We start from the raw sequence: 15,946 nt of genomic DNA, 5'->3' as shown, positions 1-15,946 counted from the left end.
CATCATAGATATTGTCTGATTTTTCTTTCATTTTTACATTATCCTAAAATATGTGAAAATGTCTTTTGGCCAAAGTTGTATTTCCAATCTCATTTTTGTTCTTTATATAACATAGCCCTCACGAAGCAAATAAGCCCTGTACAGAAAATTGAAAAATGCTTATCAGTTTAACCAAAGCACAAACCTTGATCTACAAAGTCAGAGCCACATTTCTTTTCATTATAAAACAGAGGAAGTCAAGCCTTTACATCACAGAGAAGTTGAGTCTCTGCCTATGTAGTTGCTAGACATCTAAGGAGCCCGATTACAGAGCAATTCTCCCAGATATACTGAGCTTTGGATCATTACACTACACTTGTTTATTGTATCAGCATAATCACCCCACTTCCTGTTTTCTGGGGGGTTTTTTCTTTTCCTTTTACAAAGAGCAAATGAATCAGAAATGTATTTACTGGATGTCACATTTGACCTTCTTAGGAATCAAAGCAATGGTTCAAAATTCGAATATATACATTTTGATGCAATAATATAAAATTTTAGGAGAAGTTAGATTTTTAAGGCCCTGGTATAGTACATATTTATGAGAAGAACACTATCCTAGGTGCCTAACAGTTATCATTAAAAATGTGCTGTGATATTTTGTATTTATTGGACCTAAAGAATTTTTTTGTACTAGACATAGATAATATTCTAAATATTCTCTTCTAAGTGTCTATGTAGTCATAAACCTCACAAAATACTTTTTACTAGAGTTTTCTAGAACATGGAAAGAGTCCAGTATTTGGAATGTCTCCATATGGAACATGTAGGCACACACGCACTCATGCACACATTGTTATGGGCAAATCAGACCGAAAGAGCAAAAGCAACCTCATGAAATTTTCCTATATTCCCTCAATTCCCAATGTGGAGAAGCAGTGTTTGCAAGTTTAGGGGGCAAGGTGGATAGGGAAAGAGTGGTCGCTCTTCATCTATTCTTTGGAGTACAAATTTAAGAATTCGAAAGCAACTAGATACATGACGATATTTCAATAGTATATTCAGCACTCAATTTGTTTAGCAAATAAAAGTTTGATGTACTGAGTCTTTCAGTTTTGCTGGGTAGCTAATGAGGCTCTTTGAAGAATTTCTTGTGCAAGTTTGAAAATATAAACTTGTCCCTTGGGGTTCCTTCAGTAGAACAACTCACATTTATAATTCTCAGGAAAGAGCTTTTAACACTATGAGCTTTTGATTCAACGGATGGATAGATTATTTTTCTTAGAAAACCTGCTATCATCACCTCAAAGTTTTTACCTTTTAGCTTATGCACCTGGATTCTAATTTTGTGGGCCTTTCTGTGTATATATTCCTAAGATGTAGATACAGTTGTTTTTCTAGCTGACTATCTAGTAAAGAACAGAGTTTTTCAACTTTGGCACTCTTGACATTATTTTTGTGGAGGACTGTCCTTTGAGTGTACGCTGTTAATCAGCATACCTGTCCTCTACCCATTAGATGCCAGTAACAGCACCCCCGCCAATTATGACAACCAAAAATGTCTCCAGATATTACCAGAAATGTCTACTGAATCATGAATTGAAGCATGAATTGGAAGACTGTTCTTAACACTGATTAACTGTGTAACATTGGATGGAGTCAGAGGTGTGACACTGTTAGAAGACTAAGTAGTTCCAATACATCTGCAAATAACCCTGATTTGGTTTATAACTTCTGTCATATATATAATGATTTGTTTTAATTGTGCCAATGTGCCCTTGTGATGAAAGATACATTCCAACCAAGGCAACTCATCACTTAATATATGGTCATACTCCAGTTATAAGATAAATAAGTAGTAGGGATGTAATTTACAACACAATAAATACAATTAAAAGTGCTGTATGTTATATATGAAAGTTGTTAGAGTAAATTCCAAGTTCTCATCATGAGGAAAAAATATTTTTTCCTTTCCTTTAATGTTGTATCTATAGGAGATGATAGATGTTCACTAAACTTATTAAGTGGTCATCATTTCATGATGTATGTAAGTCAAATCAATATGCTGTACACCTTAAACTTATACAGTGCTGTATGTCAACTATATCTCAATAAAACTGGAGGAGAGAAAAAAGAGTCCATGTTTAAAATAAATGTGGTCATACTTTTTCAAGGACACAACAAGACACTCTCTTTAATAAAGGAGAGTATACTGCAGAACTATCAAACATGGTATTGTCAGTATATCTTATTCTAAATTTTACAGACTCCTGTAGTTGTGATGTGCCTTATTTCCAAATAACAAAATCTAGTCCTGTGCTACAGCCAAATGAAAATCTGTAAGAAATCAGTAGAGTCATTTCTTTAAAACATCCCCAGGGATGAAGAGTTAGAAAAGTTAATGTACTCAATGCATCCCTACTTCCCAACCGCCTTCAACAAAAAGGAAAGCAGTTATTGGTGTACTGTACACATTTCAACACAGTATAATAAATATACATTATACATATAATTCTAAATTTAATTGAATAATTTTGCTTCTAAAGCAGCAAACAGAGGCCTCTATCATTCAGTTTAAATACACTGTATTTTACACAACCCTAGTGAAGAATAAAGCATAAGAGTTGTAACTGTTGTATGATTTTACGTGCTCTCCAGTGAGAACCTTCTGGGAACTGCTGCCACCTGTTGGTCATAGGTTACAATACATAAGATCAAGGCTCCAGCTGCTAGAGATTCTGTACATACGTTAGGAATTTTACTATGGCCATTAGCATTTATCAGTATTTATGAATATAATTTTTATCACTTGCAGTCTAATCACACTTTATTAACTTATGGTGTGTATTATTGCACAGTTGTCATGTGATTTAACATCTAAGAAGTTGCTCTAAAATTGATTAGGATTTTGAAACAGAGTCAAACCTTGCTTGAGATTAGCTAGTTTCAAAAAGAGTAGTATAGTGCGTCACAGAGTATCTCTATAACAGGCTTTGGATATTCAATAGTGGTTTCTACAAAGCTGATCTCGCTAACCTGCACAAGATAATACTACTGTACTGTTTCAATGTAGGAAATTGCTGTTACACTAACAACATAGCTGTGGAAAGAGACATAAGGGTACAAACAAATTAAAAAGACAACTTTATCACTAAACAATGGTGTAGACCTACGTTATTACAGAAGAAGACCCTTTATATGCAAATAATAGAATAAACATTTTAGTGGGTTACTTCAAAACTGACAAGATGCCAGAATAGGACCCCTTATAAGAAGAACATAAAGATACTAAAGGTCAAACATCTCTTTGGATATGTTTCTACCTCTGAACTAAAACAGGAGAAATTTGCTGAAGTTTAGGGAAGCTCAACTGTGAGATATCAACCATTATCACAATGCCACATTTAAGCTTATACAATTATTTATCCAATAACCATTTTTTAAGCAAATACTGTATGTGCTAGGTAGGTGCTCTGTTAGGTACCAGATTCTTTCTTAAGGCATAAAATATGAAAAGCTCACCACTTATCTATATGCCACTCCATTTTAATTACTGGTGGTTTTGATAAAACCACTTTGGCTTTTTCGATAAAACAAGTAGCAACTGGAAGAATTGTGAAGACACTGGAGTTGCCTCACTATAGTTGAAGGCTACAGAAAGGAATGGAATTGTCCAGAGAGGCAGAGTAGTGAATGGTGTGAAATAATCATGATAGACCTGGCTCTTAAAAATGACTTAACCACTTATAAGCTGAGTAATCTTTTCAAGTCTCTTAGCTTTTGAGGACTGTTTTCCCTTCATTCAACATCAAGAGAATTACAGGAAGAAAGATTAGACTCAATGATATTTAAGTTCTTTTTCAACTGTAATATTCCACTATTCAGAACAAGTCTCAGTAATACCTTCATATTTAAAAAGTACAATGATTATTAACCTTGTCACACTCTCAATAAATCTAACAACTCCCTTAAATTTAGCCATTGTCAGGAGGTAGTCTATGTAGGGCTACTGATTCATTAGATTTGCTGTGGCTCTGTCATTTTGGAAAGCATAGCTCCAGTCATTTATTCTGATGTACTTTTTTCCTTCCAACTAGTATTCTCTAATACTTAGAATCACATAGTGTGGAAATAAAGATGCATAAGAGATGGTTCTTGCCTTCAAGTAGCACCTAGTGCAGAAGTCAAACAGAAACAAATAATAATACTGGGCAATGATAGGAGAATTCATCAGAAATAAACATAAGAACCACCTAACCCAGTCTTATGGTGAGCGAGGAAGGGGTCGGAGAAGGCTTGCTAAAGGAAGGAAACACCCAACATGAGCTTCGAATGTCTTAAAAGATGACTAAGAGTGTGCACAGAAATAAATGATGTAGAAAAATCTATCATATTATTAGAAGCAATGAAAAATATAAACAGAAATGAAAATAGTTAAGGACAGAAAAGAGAAGTTTTTAAAAATATCACACAAAACAAAATATATGGTAATAAATGTACTGTGGAATGAAATAAACATGATTGGGAAGAAGATGATAGATATTAAAGATTTCAACTTTATCATTAGCATTCTATTAATAAGAAACCAGAATAAAAGAGAAACAAATAAATACTCAAGTGTATAATAGAAGTATATGTTCCTGGAAAAAGTTTTAAATCTTCATATTAAAACCACCCAGGAAAAAGTTGATACACAATGATAAACATCAAGATATACAGTGTTAAAATTAGTGGCCTTCAAGAATATTCATTGTAAAAGGAGTGACTACAAGATGCTAAATCTTGCATCCCCTTTTTTTTAACAAGCAAGCATTATGTTTGATGCATACACTACATTTGGGCCTCTTGTTCCAACACAAAAGTCTTAACTGGATATCAAAGAAAGAAAAGCCTTTCCAATTGATCCAAGGATAGGACATGTAACCCTCACAACTCAGCAGATCCAGTGGGCCTCTGAGGGTCAGTGGCAGATCAGAGTGCTTTATGTTGTCCCTGGAAAGTCCTAACATGGGAATCAAAATGGAGTTCCTGGGTTCCCTGAGTACACTCAGGGTCCCTGTCCCAGCCACTCTACTGCTGCTCCTTCAGCAAGCCCCTGTGGACTCAGAGTTTACAATCAGGAGCTGAGTGAACGTAAAACAATTTAAAGTCAGTTAGCAAATGATTCCGCATGATAGTCTGGCAGTAACTTAAAGCTGAATTATGGGGGCCAACACAGACTCTCTCAGATGTGGCACTAAGTGAACAAGACAATCTTCCTAGAGGGCAGACTATCAAGCAGTATCTTACTGTGCTTATAAGAAGGTACAGCCGTAAGTAAGGATTTGCATCGATATCAGGGGCTAATTGTCCAACCAGCTAGTCAAGGACATTGAAGGAACAATACTGGAGCACTGCTGATGACGATTTTGAGAAAAGGAAATATGGACAGTGTCTTAGTTCAGTCTGCTATAACAAAATGTGGCTTAAACAACAGTTATTTCTCACAGTTCTGGACACTGAACTTCCAAGATAAAGGTACCAACAGATTTGGTTCTTGGTGATGGCCTACTTCCTTGCTTGCAGACAACCACCATCTCACTGTGTGGTTACACAACTTCTTTGTGTGCATATGGAAAGAGAGACATCTCCCTGTCTTCTTCCTCATATAAGGGCACGAATCCCATCGTGAGGGTCCTACCCTCTTGTCTTAATCTAAACCTAACACCTCCCAAAGGTTCCATCTCCAAATACCATCACACTGGGAGTGAGCAACATATGAATTTGGGGCTGGACACAAACATTCAGCTTATAACAGATAAACCTCTCATACTCACTACTACCTCTCACCAAGGAACTCACTTCAGTGCAAAGGAAGTAAGGCAATAGACTGAAGCCTAGTTTACTGGTCTTACCATGCAGTCCATCACCCAGAAGTGACAGCTTTATAAATGATGAAATAGTCTATAGAGGAGCTGGCTATCATATGAGCTGAAAGACAACATCTTTTAAGTACAGAGTTCTATCCTGCAGAATGGAATATATGTACAAGCAACCAGAATATGGTCATATTTCCCATAAGTTGCCCTCATTGATCCAGAAGTAAACGGGGGAGGCAGAAACAGTACATATATACTTCATATACCTAATAGCCCTCTCTAAACATTGTTGCTATTTGTTTGCATAATTTTTTCAGGTGCAGGGATGAAGAATTCTCTCCCCCTCCTGGTTATTCTCAAACAACCTGCCTTTCATCCCATGCCTGCCCCCTCTTTCATAAGCCTGGGCACCACTGCTTATAGACATACACAGTCATTTCCCTCAGTAATGCCTGTGCCACCCGGGAAGTTGACCTGAAGGATTCCAGCACCAGGTAAACACTGTGTCCCAAACTGTCCATAACCGGAACCTTGGAAAAACACTGCTCTTCTCTTATCTACATGATCAGTTCTATTCCCCATAATGTACCATGCTGGAATCAGAGCTGCAACGTGCTCCGGGAGACTGTGGGACTTTACTTCTGCTACCAGTTACAGTGTAGAGACAGAGAGAGACTAATGGAACTCCTAGAATACAGCTTCCCCAGGCTTCTAAAACAGGCCTACTACCTTGATTTAAGACCTCAAACCAGTTACTTGACTCTTTGATCTTCAGTTTTGCCTCAGTTCCCTAGTTATTTATCTGACGTGTGTGGTCATCTTACATGAAAAAGTGATGAACAAGTATGGATAGGAGCTCAGGTCTTTAAACAATCATGTCTTTTCCCATTGATGACTAAACAACAAGGTATGTGAGACTGACTTTAAGACATAAACTTCAAAAGGTCAATGTCTCAAATGTAGATTTTCTTCACAGAGGAGATTCTCTAGGCACAGTTTTAAGCCCTGGAACTACAGCAGAAAAAGAAAAAAAAAAAAAAATCAAGGATGTCCAGGTCACTAATAAGCTTACATTCTAACCAACAGTAGCCAAATAAGAAAACACGGCAAATCCGTCACTTAACTCCGGATAGTAGGAAATGCCACGAAGAAAACAAAATAGGGTAATGTGATTGGAGTGGCATGGATGCAAGATGAACTTAGCTAGGGTAATTAGAAATGGAAGCGCTGAGACAACGACAGTTAGGCAAAGACATACTTTGAGGAGGTGGCTTTGGAAAATGTGAGGAAGGAGCCTCTGCAGCAGGGAAAACGGCAGATGCAAAGACTCTCCAATGGGAGAGGCTCAAAATACAGTCACTGTGGCTGTGGCATAGTGGAAAGGGTAGCGCACAGGAGATGAGATGGCAGAAGGAGGAAGGCCACATGCTGCAGAGGCACAGACAAAGGGTGAAGAGGGGTGAGACAGTGTGAACTGTATCCTAACCGCAACGAAGCCACCGGAGCATCTGAACCAGGGAATCAGTATGATGTGATTTAAGCTTAAAAAGATCACTGTTGCTGCTAAGGGGAGAATAAGGGGAAAGAGGGTGATCAAGGAAACCAGTTAGACAACAGAACTGCTGGTGACTAAGAATAAAGGTGTTGAGATGGAGATGGTAAATAGTAATCAGATCCAAAATATTGGAGATAAAGCCAGTAAATGCATCCTGACAGAGTACATGGGGAATAATTTGAGGAATGATACTTGCCTGGAGTACACACATGAAAAATAGTTCTGATACTTAACTTAGCATGACTGAGACTACACCTATGTTAAACTAGTGTCATATATTTGGAGAAATATTTAACCACAATGATCTTTAAGATATAATTAACTTTAAGGCTTCAGAATGCTATTCTAACCACTGAACACCACTGGCATGAGTTCCAGTGGAAGTCTTTCCCTTGCCTTTTGAAATGCTCAATACTTTAGTTTATAGGCTCTATAATGCAATCTATTACAATACAATGCTGATGCTAAAAATTATTTATTTCTACAGAGATGTTTAAAAAATTATACAGCAAAAGAAGCAATCACCCTTTCATGATAATATTTATAAATGTTTCTTCTCTCTTAGGGTTATATTTTTATTTTTGCTTTATTTATTTGTTTGTTTATTCATTCACTCGTTAAACAAATGTTTATTGAGCACCTTCAATGTGGCAGCGAAGGTACTAGTACCTAAGGATAAAAATGAAGTGGGCACACAGGGATAAAAGACATTGTCCCTACATCAAGAAGCTTATGATTTGGTGGAGGAAAGATACACACATACACACTCAGGCATGCAGACAAGCACGCGCTCACACACACACACAAATAATAATTATGAAGCCCTAATAGCTTTTAAATTTTCCAACAACTTTCAAAAGTTGCACGTCAAAAATCTTCTAGTACTAGTACGTTAAAATATGGAAAAATATAAACTTTTAGGCTTTTATATCATGTAACATTTAGAAATCCATATTAAATTGCTATTATTTACCACAGATAGGTCAGTTAAAAATACATATGTATATCGTATTAGTGGTTTTAAAGCAAATTATTTAACTAAATCTTACTAGAAACACTTTTGGTGATTTCCTTGTAGGGTCAAAATCATTCCTTACATGCTAAGCCACCTAAGAGAGAGAAAGTCTTCGTAACTAAACAAATCTAAAATGCTTTGAGAAGAAAAATATATTCCTTGAGCATGTGAAAAATACAAATGTCAAAACTGATTAGATTTTTGCTGATTTTATGAACTATCAAAAATAAGCTCCTTTAATTCTAATGCAAAGAATTTGACAGAAAAACAAATGTAAATATTAAATGTTAAAAGCAAAAGACATCTTTCTCTTCAGTTGACTTTAATTTTTGCATACTGCCTGCTCTAGTGCACAGTTCCTTGAACACAAAAGCCCACCAGAGAAAAAGGAGGCATCAAAGTTCCTAACTTAAACATTTTTTTAAAAATTAGAGAAAAAAGAAATGGAAATTAAAGCTATTTCTTGCCCCCATGGTGAAAAAATTGAAGCAATAGGGGAGTTTTAAAGAAACAGCTTTACAAATGCATCCACTATTTAGCTGCCTTCCAGTATTTCAACATTTAAATTTTGAGTTTAAAGTGAACTAGGAGATCCAAAGTTTTTATAAGAGAAATGCTTCACCCATGAGGTAGTTTAGATAGAGTGCATGTTTGCACTTACAGTCCCAATCGCTCCCAAAAAACAGCATCATTTCCTAATACCATGGACACTAGTACACGTCAAAGTACATTTGGGAAGAAATTTCTCCCAGGACCTTATAGCACAAGTGTAGACAAAGTAAATAAATCTGTCAGTGTGAACAAATGGCCCACAAAACTTGTTCTCAGGGGCAGCGTTTGTACTCTCACTCAGGCCCTTTGATACTCAGGGATTTCTTCACCACTGACAGCGAGAAGATGCAGGGATTGGGACTTCCCTGGTGGCGCAGTGGTTAAGAATCTGCCTGCCAATGCAGGGGACACAGGTTCGAGCCCTGGTCTGGGAAGATCTCACAGGCTGTGAAGCAACTAAGCCCATGCACAACAACTACTGAGCCTGTGCTCTAGAGCCCATGCACCACAACTACTGAGCCCTTGTGCCACAACTACTGAAGGCTGTGCGCCTAGAGCCCGTGCTCCGCAACAAGAGAAGCCACCGCAATGAGAAGCCCGTGCACCTCAACGAAGAGTAGCCCCCGCTCACCACAACTAGAGAAAGCCAGCGCGCAGCAATGAAAACCCAATGTGGCCAAAATAAATAAATAAAAATAAATAATTTTTTTTTAAAAAGATGCAGGGATTGGCAGAACAGCGCAGGTGCTGACTGAGTGCACATCCTCAGACAGGCATCTTCCCATGCACGTTTCACCTGGGTCTGCTGCCCAGGTCTCTTGTCCTCACTTTCCACGACAGTCTGCTCTTTGAATCTCCCCTAAGGGCACTATTTGTTGATAAAGTCCTGACAAATGCCTGTCTGAAACACCATAGAGCCGTTGAAGGCTCAACTAATTTCACTTCAAATAGAAACAATACCTGGATTTCACTCAAATACACTTGGATGTGTGTGTCAGCATAGAAGCTATCAAAAAGCTTGTGGGACTCTTTCAGTAGCATTTCACTAGATCCTACTCACGTCAGATGCTCAGCTTAAAAGTTGGCACTTGAATGTTGAAAAATGCACCCTTTTCTTAATTCATTCCTAAGCCTTGAGAACACTTATTTCTCCCTGATTTTCTCAATTTTTTATTTCTTAAAGACTCTGCAAATATCCTAATAATGTCAACATATATCATATAGCACAGTGCTTTGGAGTTTCCTTCTTTGCAGTACATATTAGTGGGATACAAGAGGACACACACAGAGAGATTTGTCATTTTGGTGGTAATGGATTCTCATAGTCTCCAATATTATATCACTCTTTCAGTAAGTTTACTTTTCCTTTAGTTTAGAGATGGATTAAAGCAGTTATAACTCAAATGCTATCTATCTACTGGGTGAAGAGGTCTAGTATTTCTCAGAGAGAGTTTATGGAAGTGAAGAAGATAGTTTTTCACTTCCCTTTAACCTCTTTTGCCACGCTTTTATTCTTTCTAACCCTCCCTCTCTAACATCTGAAACATGATCTCTGAACCACAGGATATGAAGAAAAGAGCATAGAACATTTTTGATGAGACCAGATTGTTTTGCTAGACACTACTGAGAAAAGAACAGAAAGAGCACAATTAATAAAACCACTTGTACATGAAAGAATTATGATACATCATGCAGGTCATTAAACAGGGAAAATTCCCTTTGCTACGTCTTCAGGTTGGTTTGGGCAAACTCCTACATCAACACAGAGGGATGTGCCACTGTGCCACAGGATCTCTATAAACTCTTCCCAGTTCCATGATTTTCTTGCTGAGAGAGATAAAAATGCAAACGCATAGAGATAGTAGTATGTATTTGGAGAGAATAAAATTGCCTAATTTCTAAAAAAGTGTCCAGTGCAGTATGTTTCTGAGTTAAAGTTACTGAATATGTTATACAGAGATAATTTTGCTCATTACATGTTGACTCCAAATTATATATGCCATTAAGACAAATCATGCTTAATGCATTCAAAACAGTAGAATGCTCATTTTAATCTCCAACACAATTTTGTGCATTGAGTAATTCTATATATATTTTTTACATACTAGGGAATAAAGAGCCAGGTTCTACTCAATTCCAAACTAAACTCCCTAGCTGTAAAGTGAAAACTCAAGTGGCCCATGAATCTTTCTGAACATTAGAATAACATTTCACAAAATTTAAAGTGAATTCAAATGAAGAGAATAAGATATATGGCTTATAAGGTCCTTGAGAATCTTTACCTTATTTTTATTAAAGAATCATTTATTTGGTGTGTACTCCATGAAAGACAATGTGCTAAGCAGTAATGATATAAAATAAAGAAACAGGTTACTAGAAAATGAATTTCGGAGAGTACTTAACATGTATAGAGCACTTTTGAGTGGCAGGCGCTTTATACATATCATCTCATTTAGTAAACACAGCAATCCTGTAAGCTGGTTTTATAGGACACAGAGGAAAGAACATGTATGAGAGATCTCTGACTCACATGAGTCTGTACATCTAGTAGCTGGTAAAGTTGAAATTTGATTCTGGGTCTATACGACCCAAAGCTATTGAAAACTCTATTATATAATTCAGCTAAATCGTTTGCAATGATGATGTAAATGGCTAGAAATTATCAGAATATTCATTGATTATTTGCTCCATTATCACATTTAGGTTCACCGGAATGAGTATAGTCAAGTATACTTAGAATCATGGAATTAGGAAGGAATTTCATATACTGAGGTAAGATTAAGTTCAGCTGAAATAGGAGAAAACCTCCTAGTAATAGTAGAAATTTATTTCTCTCAGGTAAAGAAAATCTGCAAAAAGTCTAGCATTAGTGTAGATGCTGCATGAAGTTCTCAGAGACATGGACTCCTTCCATACTACTAATTTGCCAACCTTAGACATAGCCTTCCTTGAGATTCAGAATTGCTGCCAGAGTTCTAGACATCCCCTATATTCCAGGAAGCAGTATGAAAGGAGAAAGGAATAAAGAAAAGTTCAGCCTCTCCCTTTAAAGACTTCCTTGAATTTACTCCTAAAATTACTGCTCACTGGCCAAAATCAAATCCTATGTCTACACTTTGCTGCAAATATTCAGGAAGAAGAAGAGAATGGATATGAGGAGGGAATAAAAAGTGCCAGGTTTAAGAAATAAAATAAGAAACAAGTCTTCTTTCTCCTCCTGGTACCCAAATTTGTATCAAAGCTAACCATCTCATCGCCTAAAGATTTAGCTTTGTATGTTTTAAGTACTGATTTTCATCTGGGGAAGGGAAGCAGAAAAAATACAATGGTCTCTCACCTCCTCCCTCCCTGGTGTCCTCAGTCTGCCTTAGACAGGCTACCATGTTAGGATGTGTGGGAATGGGCTGACATTCAGTCCCTACACGGATTGCCAGGCCAGGGACCCCGCAAGGCTATGTCCACTTAGAGGGTGCCTTTTTTCAAACTCTCACCAGGGCCCTGCGTAAGCCAGCTGCAGCCTTGGCCTTAGAAGCTATTTGTCATCATCAAGGTGGCACTGGCCTTTCTGCTCCCGCGTCAGATCTGGCTTAACAGATTTAGAGGAGTCTCTGAATTATTTCTAAGCTGTACCCTTATCAGTAAAATCATAAATAAAAATTTGTCAGCACTGTAGACATATACAGTGGCTTTTTTTGTAAGTTATATTCATGTTCTAATGAACTAATCTATTATGTATAATGTAAAACACAAAGTATAATACCAAAATATCAATATGATAATAGTATAATGTGAAACACAAATTAAGAAACAAACAGTAGGTGGTAGTTCTAATCTCTTATTCCTGAATACCAGTGGAAACTCCTGTCCAATCCTTGGGAAAGGCACCCCATTTTCGAGACTACTGTTCTAGAATATAAATCTTGGTTCTAAAAATTTCTCCTTTACCATATACCCACCCTGCTCTGAACTTTTGTTCCCCTTATGATGGCACTCCTCCCAGCTGAATCATCTCCACTGAATGCACCCAGACAGCTGCAGCTCTCCACGGAAGCTTTCTAGCAGAATTTCAAAAGGAAGGGCTGTTTCTTAAAGCATTACAACGTATTTTAAACATACAAAAAGAGTTTTTAAATGCACGCTGATTTGCTCACACTGACCTAAACCCCTCCCAATGCAGTTTAAGGCTTCTGTATCCTGATCCGTCAGTAGTGGGAGTGGAAAACATCTGTTACCGTTCTGTGTGTGTAATTTCTTCAAATAACATGAATGTCACTATTATATGAAATGGCCACTTGTCTAATTTTAAGGCATTTATTAATTTGCTCTTGGTGTCCTAGTGCATTCTTCTTAACAAAGTGATAGAGTCATTAGGATGCAAATACTGAGGATATGTAACCATATAAGGAAATGTATGTTCCTCAATTGTTTCAGCAACTCAAGATGAAGCCTGAGATTTTAGCCCAAGCACCCAGCAGATTTTGTAAAGCTGCCACTGAGGCAGGCACACTGGTTTACTCAACTCCACTCCAATCATAAAGACACAGGCATGCTAGAGATTCCAGGGAACTGGATAAGATTCAACAATGTGAGCTGTCGTTTGACTAGTCCAACATTATTTAGACCATCCTTGTAATTCTCGGGAGCCTGCGTTCACCAGAAGAGTCTTTGGACAGTGGAAAGGACGCCTGCACGATTAGTGAGCTCAGTCCTCCTGCCCTTTGAGATGGATCCGAAGCAAGACTGCTGATTTTTCATACCTCAATCATGTTAAGAGTGCTCTCGATGGGACCAGAAAAGCTCTCTGTCACTAGGTTTGACATATTTAGTTGCACGTACAATGTTAAAATCGCTTAGACAAATCTGTATGGATGTAGGCAAAATTCAGAAAGATTAAACTTCTGAAAAGTATAATTCACCATACTTTTCTTTAAGGACTGGACCAGACGTCCTGCCAAATAAATTATGCATTGTTTTTTTCTCCATGTGGTTTAAAAACAAAAAAACAAAAAAACATGAACTTGACTGATGTCAGCATCCCATAGCCTCAAAAATGAAAGTCCAGTAACTGTTTTTAGAGATTTACTGAACTGCAGTGGAGGGGCTGGGGGAAACTATTAAGGGAGTAGGTTGAGGTAAAAGCAAAAGACCCAGAGAAAAGCATTATTCCCCAGGACCAAAGGGAAATATTTTGATGGGTCCTTCCAACGGTGAAAAGCACTACCTTGTTCCCTTGACATGCCCCTGGGAATTTATAGGATGTAAGGAAGAAAACCATGCACGTTAAACCTAGGAAGCCAGACACCAGGTCCTCAGCTCCCAGCCTGAGCCAAGCCCCTCACGCCCACACTTGATATGGAAGCAGTAAAGCCAGACCACTGGGCCTGGACAATGAGCACCTAGACGTAATTGATGTGGGAGGAAAGCAGGGGGCCCATCTCAAGCGCTCTGGAGTGACTCTTGAAAGAATCGATGTTAAAAAATAAGGCAGAAATTGAATTTCTTTCCAACCTGCTGAGTGGGTCTTGGGCAGACATCATTTGATTTTTTTAAAAATTCAAATATAGCAATTCATATACCCACAAGGTAGGGTAAAAATTATACTACACCAATAATATCTCATAACAGTTTGAATTTATTTATTTACAGTCTGCCTCATCTGAAGTTCAATAGAAAGAAAATGATTGCTACTTTAGTAAGGACTGTCTCTTTTTCCAACCCTCAAGTTATAATAGGAAGTATTTGTGAATTCAACAAAGGTAATTATTATGATTTTTGTTAATTGTAGCTAAGGCTGTCATCTCATGTATAGCCTGTTGGTTTTCCATAAACTAAAATTATACATATATATGTATATATATACACACACATATATATATATGATAGAAAGTACTGACCACAAGAAAATAATTTAAATAATCAGGCATATTTTTGTTTTTTAATTATGGAATATTTTAGGCATATTAAAAAGCACGGTGAATAAGATGAGAAACATTCATACACTCATTGTAGAGTTGAAATTCTCTAATTCCCACACTCAGATGTCATCAAATTTTTGACTTCGGCATTTAGATTTCTATTGATATTTTTAATAGCTGTACCACACAATTATGCATCAAAAACAATAGAAAGAATTGTTTTACATGTTTTTAAAATTTATATAAATGATCTTATAATACATACATATACCCTTTCTGAAACTTGTTTTTTTGCTTATATATTTTTGCAAATTAGACATGTTAATATAAATAACTCTAGTCCATTCACCTGCTATATGCTATTCCATCAATTAAATACACATTATTTATCCATTACCTGATTGATGGAAATATATGTTGATTCTAAATTTTCATTGGAGAGATTTTGAAAATAAAACAAAGACAGCAGTTCTCTTAAGACAGCAGTTCTCTTAAGCAATTCTTGTCTTTGTTTTTTTTTTTTTTTGTCCATATGTGTCATAACTTCTCTAAACTAGACCTAGAAATAACATAGCTGATCCTAAGAGTATAAATATATTAGACATTGTAAAATTGCTCCCCAAAGAAGATGTACTAATTTATCACCTATCACCAACATTGTATGACACTTCCCATTTTCCACATTCATAACACATGATATTGTCAGACTTTTAAATGTTTGCCATCTTGGTGGAATGTAATACATTTTACCAGGGCTTGTATTCATTTTCTATTACTGCTATAACACATTATCATAAATGTAGTGGCTTAATAACAACACAAGTTTATTATCTTCCAGTTCTGGAGGTCAGACGTCCAAAATGGGTCTCAAATCAAGGGGTAAGCAGGGCTGCGTTCCTTCAAGGGGTTCTGCAGGAAAATCTGTTTCTTTGCGTTTTCTAGCTTCTACGGGCTGCCTCATTCCTTGGCTTGTGGTCACTTCCTCTATCTTCAAAGCCAGAAATGTGACATGTTCAGATTTCTGACTCTGACTCTTCTGCCATCCTCTTCCACTTATAAGGATCCTTGTGAT

This window comes from Balaenoptera physalus, assembly GCF_965194825.1.
Source record: "Balaenoptera physalus genome assembly, chromosome: 8".
Taxonomy (NCBI): Eukaryota; Metazoa; Chordata; class Mammalia; order Artiodactyla; family Balaenopteridae; genus Balaenoptera; species Balaenoptera physalus.
This window is presented reverse-complemented; position numbering follows the sequence as displayed.